This window comes from Mesoplodon mirus (assembly GCF_964341445.2).
Source record: "Mesoplodon mirus genome assembly, chromosome: 18".
NCBI lineage: Eukaryota > Metazoa > Chordata > Mammalia > Artiodactyla > Ziphiidae > Mesoplodon > Mesoplodon mirus.
Window position 1 is genome coordinate 22,934,814 of NC_138994.1, and position 11,258 is coordinate 22,946,071.

The 11,258-nt window shown below is 41.4% G+C and overlaps 1 pseudogene across 1 annotated transcript; it reads left to right on the plus strand.

Annotated features, from left to right (window-relative positions):
- Positions 1-6,389: 6,389 nt before the first annotated feature.
- On the plus strand, positions 6,390-7,973 carry LOC309793368 (SKA complex subunit 1-like; annotated as a pseudogene). Its single transcript has 3 exons — positions 6,390-6,569; positions 7,032-7,451; positions 7,675-7,973. The product of its transcript is annotated as an SKA complex subunit 1-like (transcript).
- Positions 7,974-11,258: the final 3,285 nt, after the last annotated feature.

Sequence of the window (11,258 nt, forward strand, 5' to 3'; positions counted from 1 at the left end):
TTAAAATTTTAGAATGGAGGGAAGAGGCAAAGATAGGAAAAGGTAGCAGACAAAATTAACATAACCAGACATTATATTAGTCACTAATATAGGCCTATTTTGTGCTTAACATTCATTCAAAAATCACATAATGTTAGACAAGTTTTTTGTTATTATCAGTAAGACTGACCGCCGAGCACATTTTACAAATAAAACACTGTAGGCTTTTTTAAACCTAAACTTTAAGTATATCATCTTTTTAAAGCATGATTTGCTTAAAGACCAACTTAATGTGACATGGACTGTCAGAAGATCTAATAAGCTGATAGATGAAATTACACAGTATAACCTTTAGATATAATTATTATGTATTCTTTTTTTTTTTTTTTTTTTTTTGCGATACGCGGGCGTCTCACTGTTGCGGCCCCTCCCGTTGCGGAGCACAGGCTCTGGACACGCAGGCACAGCGGCCATGGCTCACGGGCCCAGCCGCTCTGCGGCATGTGGGATCCTCCCGGACCCGTGTCCCCTGCATCGGCAGGCGGACTCTCAACCACTGCGCCACCAGGGAAGCCCAATTATTATGTATTCTGTTGATAAAATAAATATTTGCTAATTTCAGGATATATAGAAATTATACGGATGAAGATATCAGTAATCTGTAGTAAAACACCACAGTAAATATTTTGGCTGACCTATATTCAGCGTGCTTTTTGTGAGTACTTTTTCAAAGTTGACATCAGTGAGCACAGTAGTTTTTTATATTTTTTCACTTAATAGTTCATGAACTTTCCCTTGTCATTATAGCCTTTCTGTATTCTGTAACGGCTCCATGGCGTTCCTCTGATGTACTACTGTGGTTTTTGCTTAACCTTTTTACTGTTGCCTGACATTTGGTTACATGCACATTTATCTCTTATAAATAAAGCAGTGATGAGATTCTCCTCTGTCTTCTTTGTTAGAGTCTTAGGGTAAGTAGCTTGGATATCAACTACTGGCTTGCTGCTCTATGAAATTTTGCTAACTTTGTCCTCTGACCCATAGAAAAATTCAGTGTCCATCCTAAGCTTCTCAATTCCCCCCAGGAACTTTTCATCTCAGGCTCGTTCTTGACTCTGACTTTGCTCATCAGCTGAACTCTGTTATCTGCTCTGTGGTCAGTTCCTTTACCTCCACCTTGGCATTGATTTAAAGGTAAGACTTGGCCCCTTACCTTGATTCTTACAAATGACTCTTTCCACAGGTAGCAGGGAGAGGGTTTGTTTCATAGTTGTGATGGATTATCACAGTCAGTCAAAAAGAGGAGCTCAGTGAAAAGTAACACCTTCCATTTGTCTTTTTTAATATTTTATTATTAATTTATTTATTTGTTTATTTTTGGCTGTGTTGGGTCTTTGTTGCTGCGCGCGGGCTTTCTCTAGTTGCGGCGAGCAGGGGCTACTCTTCACTGAGGTGCCGGCTTCTCATTGCGGTGGCTTCTCTTGTTGCAGAGCGTGGGCTCTAGGCACAAGGGCTTCAGTAGGTGTGGCACACGGGCTCAGTAATTGTGGCTCCCGGGCTGTAGAGCGCAGGCTCAGTAGTTGTGGTGCATGGGCTTAGTTGCTCCATGGCATGTGGGATCTTCCTGGATCAGGGCTGGAACCCATGTCCCCTGCATTGGCAGGCGGATTCTTAACCACTCCTCTACCAGGGAAGTCCCAACACCTTCCACTTTAAAAACACAAGTCCTCCTAACTTATAAGAATGCTTAAAATGTGCATAAAAATTTGACTTATATTTCAAGCCAAATATTATTTTATATACATTATATGTTTTCTCATGGATAAAATATGTCCTTGAAGATACAAAGAGTGAAGACATTGTCCTTAGTAGCCCTTGAAGTATGGGACAAAGTCATATACCGAGAACATCAATGAACAGAAATGAAAATAAAGCATTTAGCATTTACAATTAACTCCACGTTAACACAAATTAATGTGGATGGGGGCAGAGATGGGTGGGAGGACACTAGGGGGAGGGTGTGCTTCATACTTGTGATGGATTCTCATAACTGGTTAAAATGAGGGGCTCTGTGAAAAGTAACACCTTCCACTTTCCACAAATGTTCTCATTCCTGTCAAACAGGAAATGGCCAAGAAAGGTGCAACAGGTTTTGTGATTTTTTTCTGATACAGCTAGCTGTTTGCCAATGAACACCGTCGGCTGCCGGATAAAAGCACTTCCTTTAACAGATTTCTTTAGCTGCTTTGAGTAGGGCACCCGGGACTTTAACTTTGTAAATTTCCTACTGCTATAGATGAAAAGCACGTAACTCTGCTTGGTTTCTTTCCTTACACCCTTAAAATTGTCGCTTTGCAGCTCTTGCCCATGGCCGCAAAGAAGTCATGGTATGACTACCAAGAAGACACAGTTTTGGAATAGGTAGAACATTCTCAGTGCTTTCAGCCATTATGTCTTAACTAATTACAAAATCTCCACATTCTTGGTGATTTCCTATTTCACAAATCTCTATATTCCTGATAGTATTTTCTGGGTTCCCAGGGTGTCTCCAGTTGCAAGGAATAGACTCACACATGTTAGCTCAGGGAAGGAGGGGCTTGTTGTAATCCCAGGCTTATCTAAGAATAAGAACAGGACTGAAAGAGCCAGCTTGAAGGTCCTTGTAGATTCAAGATGCACCAGGAATGTCCGTGACCCGGACATTGTGCAACCTCACTGGTGTCCTCAACCCGGCTGTGCTTCATGACAGGCATACTTCTCCTCCCACCTAACTGGCTGCAGCGCGCGTTGCTCGCTACGTCTTTGCTCAGCCTGCTCCTCCTGCTTTTGCTGAAAGTTTTTGTTTACTTCGAGTATTAACTTACCCCTTGGCCTCCTTTGTCCCTCCCGCCTCCTTGCCTCTGCGGGCATCTTTAATCTTCCTCTGCATTTTCCAGTTCAAATCCCAGAGAGCCAAGGTTGTGACTGCCTTTGCCTCTATTTGAGCTGAGGTTTTTACAACGAACAACATATAGGCTAAACGCGCTGTGGTCTTGGGCCCACGATACAAATGGCGGTCAGCCTTCCATTAAGAACAACCCTGGCCTCATCCGTCAGGAGGGCAGATTCCCATGAAGCAGCCATGCAGCTGGGAAGCACCATGCTTGTCATATTCAATAAAACCCATGTGGAGTTTAAATCCTACATAGAGTTTTATCCTTTCACACAGACCTTCCTCCCATTGCAAATGCATGAAATTCCGGGTAAAATAAGACAAAGCCACTTAAATACCATGAGAGCAAAAAGCTTCAGTTTCTGTTGCAGTGGCCCAGTACTGTGTTGTACCTGGATGGCAACCATTAAGACTGAGGCTGGGATTTGTGTGCCCACATGAGGAGCCGTGGTTTGGCGTTGAGGACTTAGAACAATGATTGCTGCATGAAACCAGCTTCTACGAAAGGCTGCCCAGGCTGGGACAGGGGATATGAGAGGCAGTGCCTACCGCCTGGAGAAGCTGTTCCAGACACCGGCTGTAAAAAAGAAAAGTCTGAGCTATGCTTAAGCAGCAGGGCAAGAATTTATACTATCCATGTGGTCCGGGAATCCCAACTGAAAAAGTCAGCCTATATCATCAGAAAGACAAGAGGTGACAAGTTTTGGCGAGGACGTGGAGAGAAGGGGACACTGTGCACTGCTGGTGGGACTGTAAGTTGGTGCAGCCACTGTGGAAAAGAGTACGGAGGTTCCTTAACAAGTTGAAAACAGAATAATTATATGATCCGGTAACCCTACTAGGGGGTGTATATCCAAAGGAACTGAAAACAGGATATTGAAGAGCTATCTTCCCTTCCATGTTCTTTGCAGCATTATTCACAATAGCCAAGATGTGGAAACCACCTAAGCGTCCTTTGGCAAGTGAATGGATAAAGAAGGTCGTACACACACACACACATAGACACACATACTCACTTACACAGGAATATTTTTCAACCACAAGAAAGCAGGAAATCCTGCCATTTGTGACAACATAGATGGACCTTGAGGGCATTATCCTAAGTGAAGTAAGTCAGAGAGAGACAGACAAAAGCTGCATGATCTCACTTAAATGTAGAGTCAAAAAAAGCTGAACTCACAGAAACAGAGTAGAGTGGTGGTTTCCAGGGGGTGGGAGAAAATGTGGAGATATTGGCCAAAGGGTATAAACTTCAAGTTATAGGATGAATAGTTCTGGGGATCTAATATACAGCACAATGATCGTAGTTAACAGTACTGTATTATATACTTGAAAGTTGCTAGGACAGTAGATCCTAAATCTTCTCACCACAGAGAAGAAACGGTTACGTGACGTGATGGAGGTGTCAGCTAACACACAGTAATCATTTTGCCATATAGGAGTGTATCAGATCAACACTTTGTATACCTTAAACTTACAATAAAGCTGGGGGAAAAGTCAGCCTAAAAGTGATCTGTGGAGCACCGAGGAGGAACAGGAGCTCAGGCAAACAAGATCTTTGCAAAATGTGGCTTGTCCCCGACGTGGCAGGAGAACCAACTGATGCAGAAGCCACCCCGAAAGGAGTGAGAAGCAGCAGTGAGATGCCGGGCTGGAAGCAGAGCCCAAAGGCAGTTCCTGATGCCTGAATGCGTGCAACATGTGGGCGTTTGAAGCACAGCAGTGCACGATGCAGATGGGATGAATACAAAAGCCAGTGCCTCAGAAGACCTAGTGGGATGGCTCCGGATTGGATTAAAAATACTCATGGTTACAAACAAAATCAATGGGCATTTACTGCCCAGAAATTCTCAATGTCTCAATCTATTTGATTTTTTAAAATTGTTGTAAATACACATATAACATGATTTTCTTGAAATAAACTAAACATAGGTGTTGTCTGAATAGGGACACTTATATGAAATATCTAGAATAGGCAAATTCATGGAAGTGGAAAGAAAAATAGAGGCTATAACGGGCTGGGGGAGGGGAGAATGGGGAGTTATTGCTTAATAGTCACAGATTTCCTGTTTTGGATAATGAAAAAGTTTTGGAACCAGATAGTGATGATGGTTGCACAATATTGGGAATGTAATTAATGTCACTGAATTGTACACTTAAAAGTAGTTACAATGGCAAATTTAATCCCTTTGATTTTTAAAAAGATAATTTAAAATAATTCTGACTTAATGCATGATTGCTATAAAAAATCGTACAAAGTTAAACCGGTCTGAAGTATGAAAATTCTCTTGCTTAGCTAATACATTTTTCTATCCTATACATGCAGGATAATAGCATATCTACTGTTTCGTAATTGTCTTATTTAACAGCATACTGTGAACGTCACACCTTACCAGTTGATTATATATCTATGTCATTTTTTGTGATGCTTGTGTATTATTTCAGTGTTTGGATGTACCCAACATTTTTTAGTTGAAAATTGATTGAAAGATATATAGGTTCTTTCTAAACATCCCTTTTGTAAACAATGCTGCAACTAAGAATGTTGCACGTAGGTCTTTGGCAATTCTCTACCTAATCACTTGGAGTACATTCCTAGAATGACTGGGTCAAAGGTTCTGTACATGCCTAGGCTTTCAACACAGGAATCTCCAAGGAGTTTCCCGGTACACTGCAGCCAGGTCCCTGACTCTACGTGAAAGTCAGCTCCTCTAAAGCAGGAATCTCCCAAGAAAGGAAGGAATTAGAGACTGTTGGACATCAGTACAAGTCAAGTGCCCATTTCCAGAGTACCCTTACTCTATTTACTAAAATGAAAAAAACAAAAAAACCCAAAAAAGATGGCAGAAATATACATCTATAATGGGACTACAAAAGGTCCCAGACTCTCATTATAAACCCCAAATAATTTTGTTAGCAACCCAAACATCCTTTACTGAACTAAAAGGAAGATACCAGGACTCAGCACACATACACTTCTCCAATGGATGAGCAAGGAGATTAGTAAAAAGTGAAGCAGAATTTGAAAGCCCCTATTCTGTTCTCCCTCCTCAGTGGGGTCGGGGGAGTCCTAGAAGCACGATCAAGCTAAAGGAAAGTCTCATCTAGCACTGAAGAGATGGCAGAGGTTAGTCTGAGGACGAAAATGTTTGTTCTACCGGGGACCACCATATTGTTGTATTTTTCCCTCCTCAGAGCCAGCTTGAGGATCACATAGAGTGAAAAAAAAAATACTAGGAAGGACTTTGGATACTCAGCTAAAGCCATCCCCAGGCTGTGGTTGCAGTTTAAGTGAAGTGCAATTTAATTCTGTTTTGAGGAATCTTGTATTTACTCATTTTACAGAGAGAAAGGGAGGGGAAGGCAAAGAGAGGGGTTAGCTTACCAACCTCCGAAAAAAGGAAAAACAAAAAGGAAAAATGTTTTTTTAAAAAATAACATTGGCCTTTGCTACTAGACTTTATGAGAAGCGTAAAGGATGACCTCAGATCTGAAACAATTATGCTCGCATATTAATGATAAGATTGGCAATATGTTTTTTAAAAACTGTCATTAAGAAACTGTGGCCAAGAACCTACCTTAAAGACTATATGAAGTAATATGGAGATGAGATCATTGTAGCAAATGAACTTCTAAATAAATTAGAATTGGAAATTCAGTATGAAAAACTAATAATTCAGGGGCCTCCCTGGTGGCGCAGTGGTTGAGAGTCCGCCTGCCGATGCAGGGGATATGGGTTCGTGCCCCGGTCCGGGAGGATCCCATATGCCGCGGAGCGGCTGGGCCCGTGAGCCATGGCCGCTGGGCCTGCGCATCCGGAGCCTGTGCTCCACAACGGGGGAGGCCACAACAGTGAGAGGCCCGCATACCGCAAAAAAAAAAAAAAAAAAAAAAAAAAAACAAACAAACAAACAAAAAAAACTAATAATTCAGGCTTCCCTGGTGGCGCAGTGGTTGAGAGTCCGCCTGCCGATGCAGGGGACACGGGTTCGTGCCCCAGTCCGGGAAGATCCCACATACCGTGGAGCGGCTGGGCCCGTGAGCCATGGCCGCTGAGCCTGCGCATCCGGAGCCTGTGCTCTGCAACGGGAGAGGCCACAACAGTGAGAGGCCTGCGTACCGCAAAAAAAAAAAACAACAATTCACTCAAGGACCACTATGAATCTCTTGAAGAAGATTATAAAAATGTGGAACATCTGAAAGAAAAGAGTCCTCCCTGTTTGCCTCAAGTAAGAGTAACCTAAAGCTTTATTAGGGACATGATCTTGACACAGAAGAACCAAAATCGAAGAATCTACACTCACAAAGAAGTTCCCCAAAGAACAAAGGAGTGCTGTGAATACTGTGTTAAAGAACGCCATTTATAACTTCTGCAGTGGTATTCCTGCATGTATGAAATCTCGCTTATCCTATTTTCAAATTAATGATGTTAGTAAAGAAACCAACAAGGCAGTAGTTAGTAAATATAAGAGCCTACATCAACCAACAAAGTCTATGAGTTCTGTGGCCAGAAATCCCTATCACAGATTTACTCATAAAGGTTACCGGGGCCTCCCTGGTGGCGCAGTGGTTGAGAGTCCGCCTGCCGATGCAGGGGACACGGGTTCGTGTCCCGGTCTGGGAAGATCCCACATGCTGCAGAGCGGCTAGGCCCGTGAGCCATGGCCACTGAGCCTGCGCGTCCGGAGCCTGTGCTCCGCAGCAGGGGAGGCCACAACAGTGAGAGGCCCGCGTACCGCAAAAAAAAAAAAAAAAAAAGAAAGAAAGAAAGGTTACCGAAGGTCATTATTTTATAGTGGAAGCTGACATACAGGACTTCACAGCTTTGAAAATTGACAAGAGGTTTCATCTGATAGTGAATATTTTATGACGCTGAAAGAGGCTATCAGAGATCCGAGGGGGGCAGGGGGGACTACCTATTATGTTATAACCTAAAGCCCTTGTGAGCTTTTGAACTGATCAGCAATAGAGTTTAGAGGCTGTTCCTATAATTTCCTTTTTAATACAATTTAAAAGATTTTTTCCTGTGTCTTATAAAAATAAAATACTTTCTGATGAAGCAGATATATTTTAAAATTTACTTCATTTCACCATATATTTAACCACCTACCCTATGAGCCTCTGTGCTAGGCACATAATGCAGCTAAAAATGTTCATGTCTAGTTTTTGTGCTTAGTGGGCAATGCCGCAGACTTCAATAAGATGAGTACAGTGGTAGTACTGGAAGAAAAAGATCAAAAAGTTAAGGTCAAGGATACCCAGGCACTTTGGAATTAAACGTCATTAGTGTCTAACTTCCATCAGTTACATTTCAGTCCGCAGGCCAGCCCTAGAAGTTGGATCTGGAAGCAGCTTATGCATCTGATTATTCTGCTTTTCCATACGTCATTAGGGAAGAACTTACCTGAAATGCATTCAGTGTAAACCAGACTGTAAACTTCAACCTATAAAGAATTGTAATGAAAGTACTAGGTTTCTCTTTTGCGCCTGGGGAGACTGGTCTGTCTACTGTCTATCTGTGCTACATCATTGGCTTGGCAGGGCTTATCCCTGTAGCAGAGAAAAATGTGTCTCACCAGATAACACCATCACGGTGATGACCACGTAGTACATTATGAACGCTGCACAAAAAAGAAAAAGAAAAAAGAAGAGTAACATTGACCTAATCAGTTGCCAAGAGTGTCCACAACAACTGACCATCATGCTGGGCAATCTAGACCTCTGTAATATGGGCCATTAATGGAAAAAATTATTGCCCAGATGAGGAGAATTCAACTATAGAAAGATTGAACCTTAGTAGAATAATCAGCAAGGTGCTCTAAAAAAGCAACACAGTTAACTGCAGAAACAGGGAAGTTCTTAAAAAGTACTACTATTTAGAATCCTATATGAGTCACATTTCGAAGTGCTTGCCAAGCTCACAACAATTTCCCCTTTTCTGGGGACAGCTTTATCTCTTTTTGGCAGACTCACGGGGTGGACCTCTAACAGCTGCACCTACATCATGTGCCTCCAAACTAAGGATAACAACAGATTGGAGCCAGAGCAGTGCCAAACCCAGATGAGCTCGTTCTCGCTCTGTCCCAGAGGTCTGAGTGAGCACTGACATGCTGGCAGCTGGGGCAGCTCTACAGAGATATCTACAAACCCCTGGGGCTGACATTTTGTCCTAGGGCAATGCTGGTATAATCCTGATATCTAATTCTGGTCATTCTGGCCACAGATGGATATCTGTATATGTTCTTCATAAAGCAGATAAGCAAAATATAGAAGCTTGTAAGAGAAAAACATGCAAAAGAAGAAATAGATGGCTAAAGATCCTGCTGCAGCTAAAATTCCAGGAAACTTGTGGCTAGCTCTGATATGCTGCTAAACTGCTAAGTTCTAGTTTACTTGAAAGTTTCATTATTTAGAAGGTGAATCATGACCACATATTTTGTTTTACCTCATTAAAGCTTGCATGTAACCTTGGACAGCCAAGCCACCCAAAGTTCACCATCTTTCCAGACACAGGGAGAACACACTCTTACCATGGACTTGAAAACATAATCTAGGAGCCAGTGGACCAAATCAAGTTGGCAAGAAAGAAGAGGTATCTACCATCTCCACTTAGGGGTCCTCATCCAGGAGCCCCTCCATCATGTGTACATTCAATGCTTGACCCTCTCACCCTTCATCGTAATTGCCTGGGAAGACCCCAACTTTCATTAAACCTGTATTAGGGAGATCAACACTGGTAGAAGACACACATGAACAAAATGAACGGAAAGTCTCACTTTACATGAATGAACACTGGCTTCAAGTGGAGCCATGGTTTTCTGCCTGCCAACTCCACTATGTCTCCCTAATATATTCACTCTTTCACTGGATTGAATAACTAATTAAATGACAGTCAAGTATATTGCTTCTCACACTTGAACACCTCATTCTTTTCTTTCACTCTCAGGAGAAGACATTGCTTTCCACCTGACTGTGAAATTGAAGCAATTAAAAGAGAATGTCTTCATAAGCTTTCACAACTTCAGCAACCAACCAGGTTTCATTGGACCCATAGACTCTGACTTTCTTCCCATTAATGTGAATTTAATTCCCGTTAGTGTGAATGAATAAAATTCTTCTCTATAAGGCCAAAATCCACACCTGTGCTCCTGATTCTACCACCATCCCCCCACCCCACTCAAGGATACGCTCTGTCAAACGCCTGCCCTCCCACAGGGGCTCACAAGGGCTGCTTTTTTTTTTTTTTTTTTTTTTTTTTAGTTTCTGCTTTATAACAAAGTGAATCAGTCATACATACACAAGGGCTGCTTTTTAGGTGAAATGGGAGATTTCTAGTGACAAATAGATGAAGACAGTAATCCAGATAACTTTGAGCCCCTTACAACAAACTCTGAGGAAAACAGTGGCATAATACACATGTGAAAACCCTAATATTATCCATTCCCATGCCAAGTCCATCTGTGTTCTCAACTAGCAATTAAAGCTCTACAAAATCATAGAAATCTCGAAGATTCATCAGCAGAGACTGAAGAAACGTGTAGGATGACAGGAAGTTCTGCTTCCTCTTCCACAAAATTGTTTACAGTAAATGAATACGTAGTTTTGGCAATTTATCTGTCAAACTCTCTGACACTCAGCTTTTTCTGTCTGAGTTCAATTTACTTTTAAAAAACTATGATTTTATCTTAAACTACAGTATCTCCTTTAGTATTCTTTCAGCCTGCTGCACAGGATAAATGAGCTATAAAGATATCTTTATTTCATGCATATTTAGCTGGGTACAGAATTTGAGGTTAACGGTTCATTTTCTCTCAGCTCTTTGAGGGTATTATTCTATTGTTTTATGACATCTTTTGGCTGTTGATCCTGGGTTGATAATCTGTCTTTTTCTATTTTATTATTTTTTAATATTTCCCCTTCTCCTCTTTCTTTCTATCCCATATTTTGAAATCTTACTGCAACACAGTTGTTGGATTTTTGTTTGTTTTTAACTCTGCACAGGATACATTGATTTTCTAATCTGAGGACTCATGTCTTCAATTCCTCAAAAATCTCATACATTTTATCTCTGAACAATTCCTCTTATTTATTCCCTTTATTTTCCTTATTATAAAATGCCTATTAGATGTGCTGGACACCCTCATTCTGTCTTTCATGTCTTTTAATCTCTCTTCAATATTTTTCCATCTTGTCCTGTCTTTGCACTAAATTTCATATGATTTCTTCAGTGGTATTTCTGGTTTATTAATTTTCTGTTTAGCTGTTTCTAATCTGCTATAAAACTTATCTGTAAGTTTTTAATCTTAACTGTTATTAATCACTGTAAGTGTCTTTAAATTATAATGGG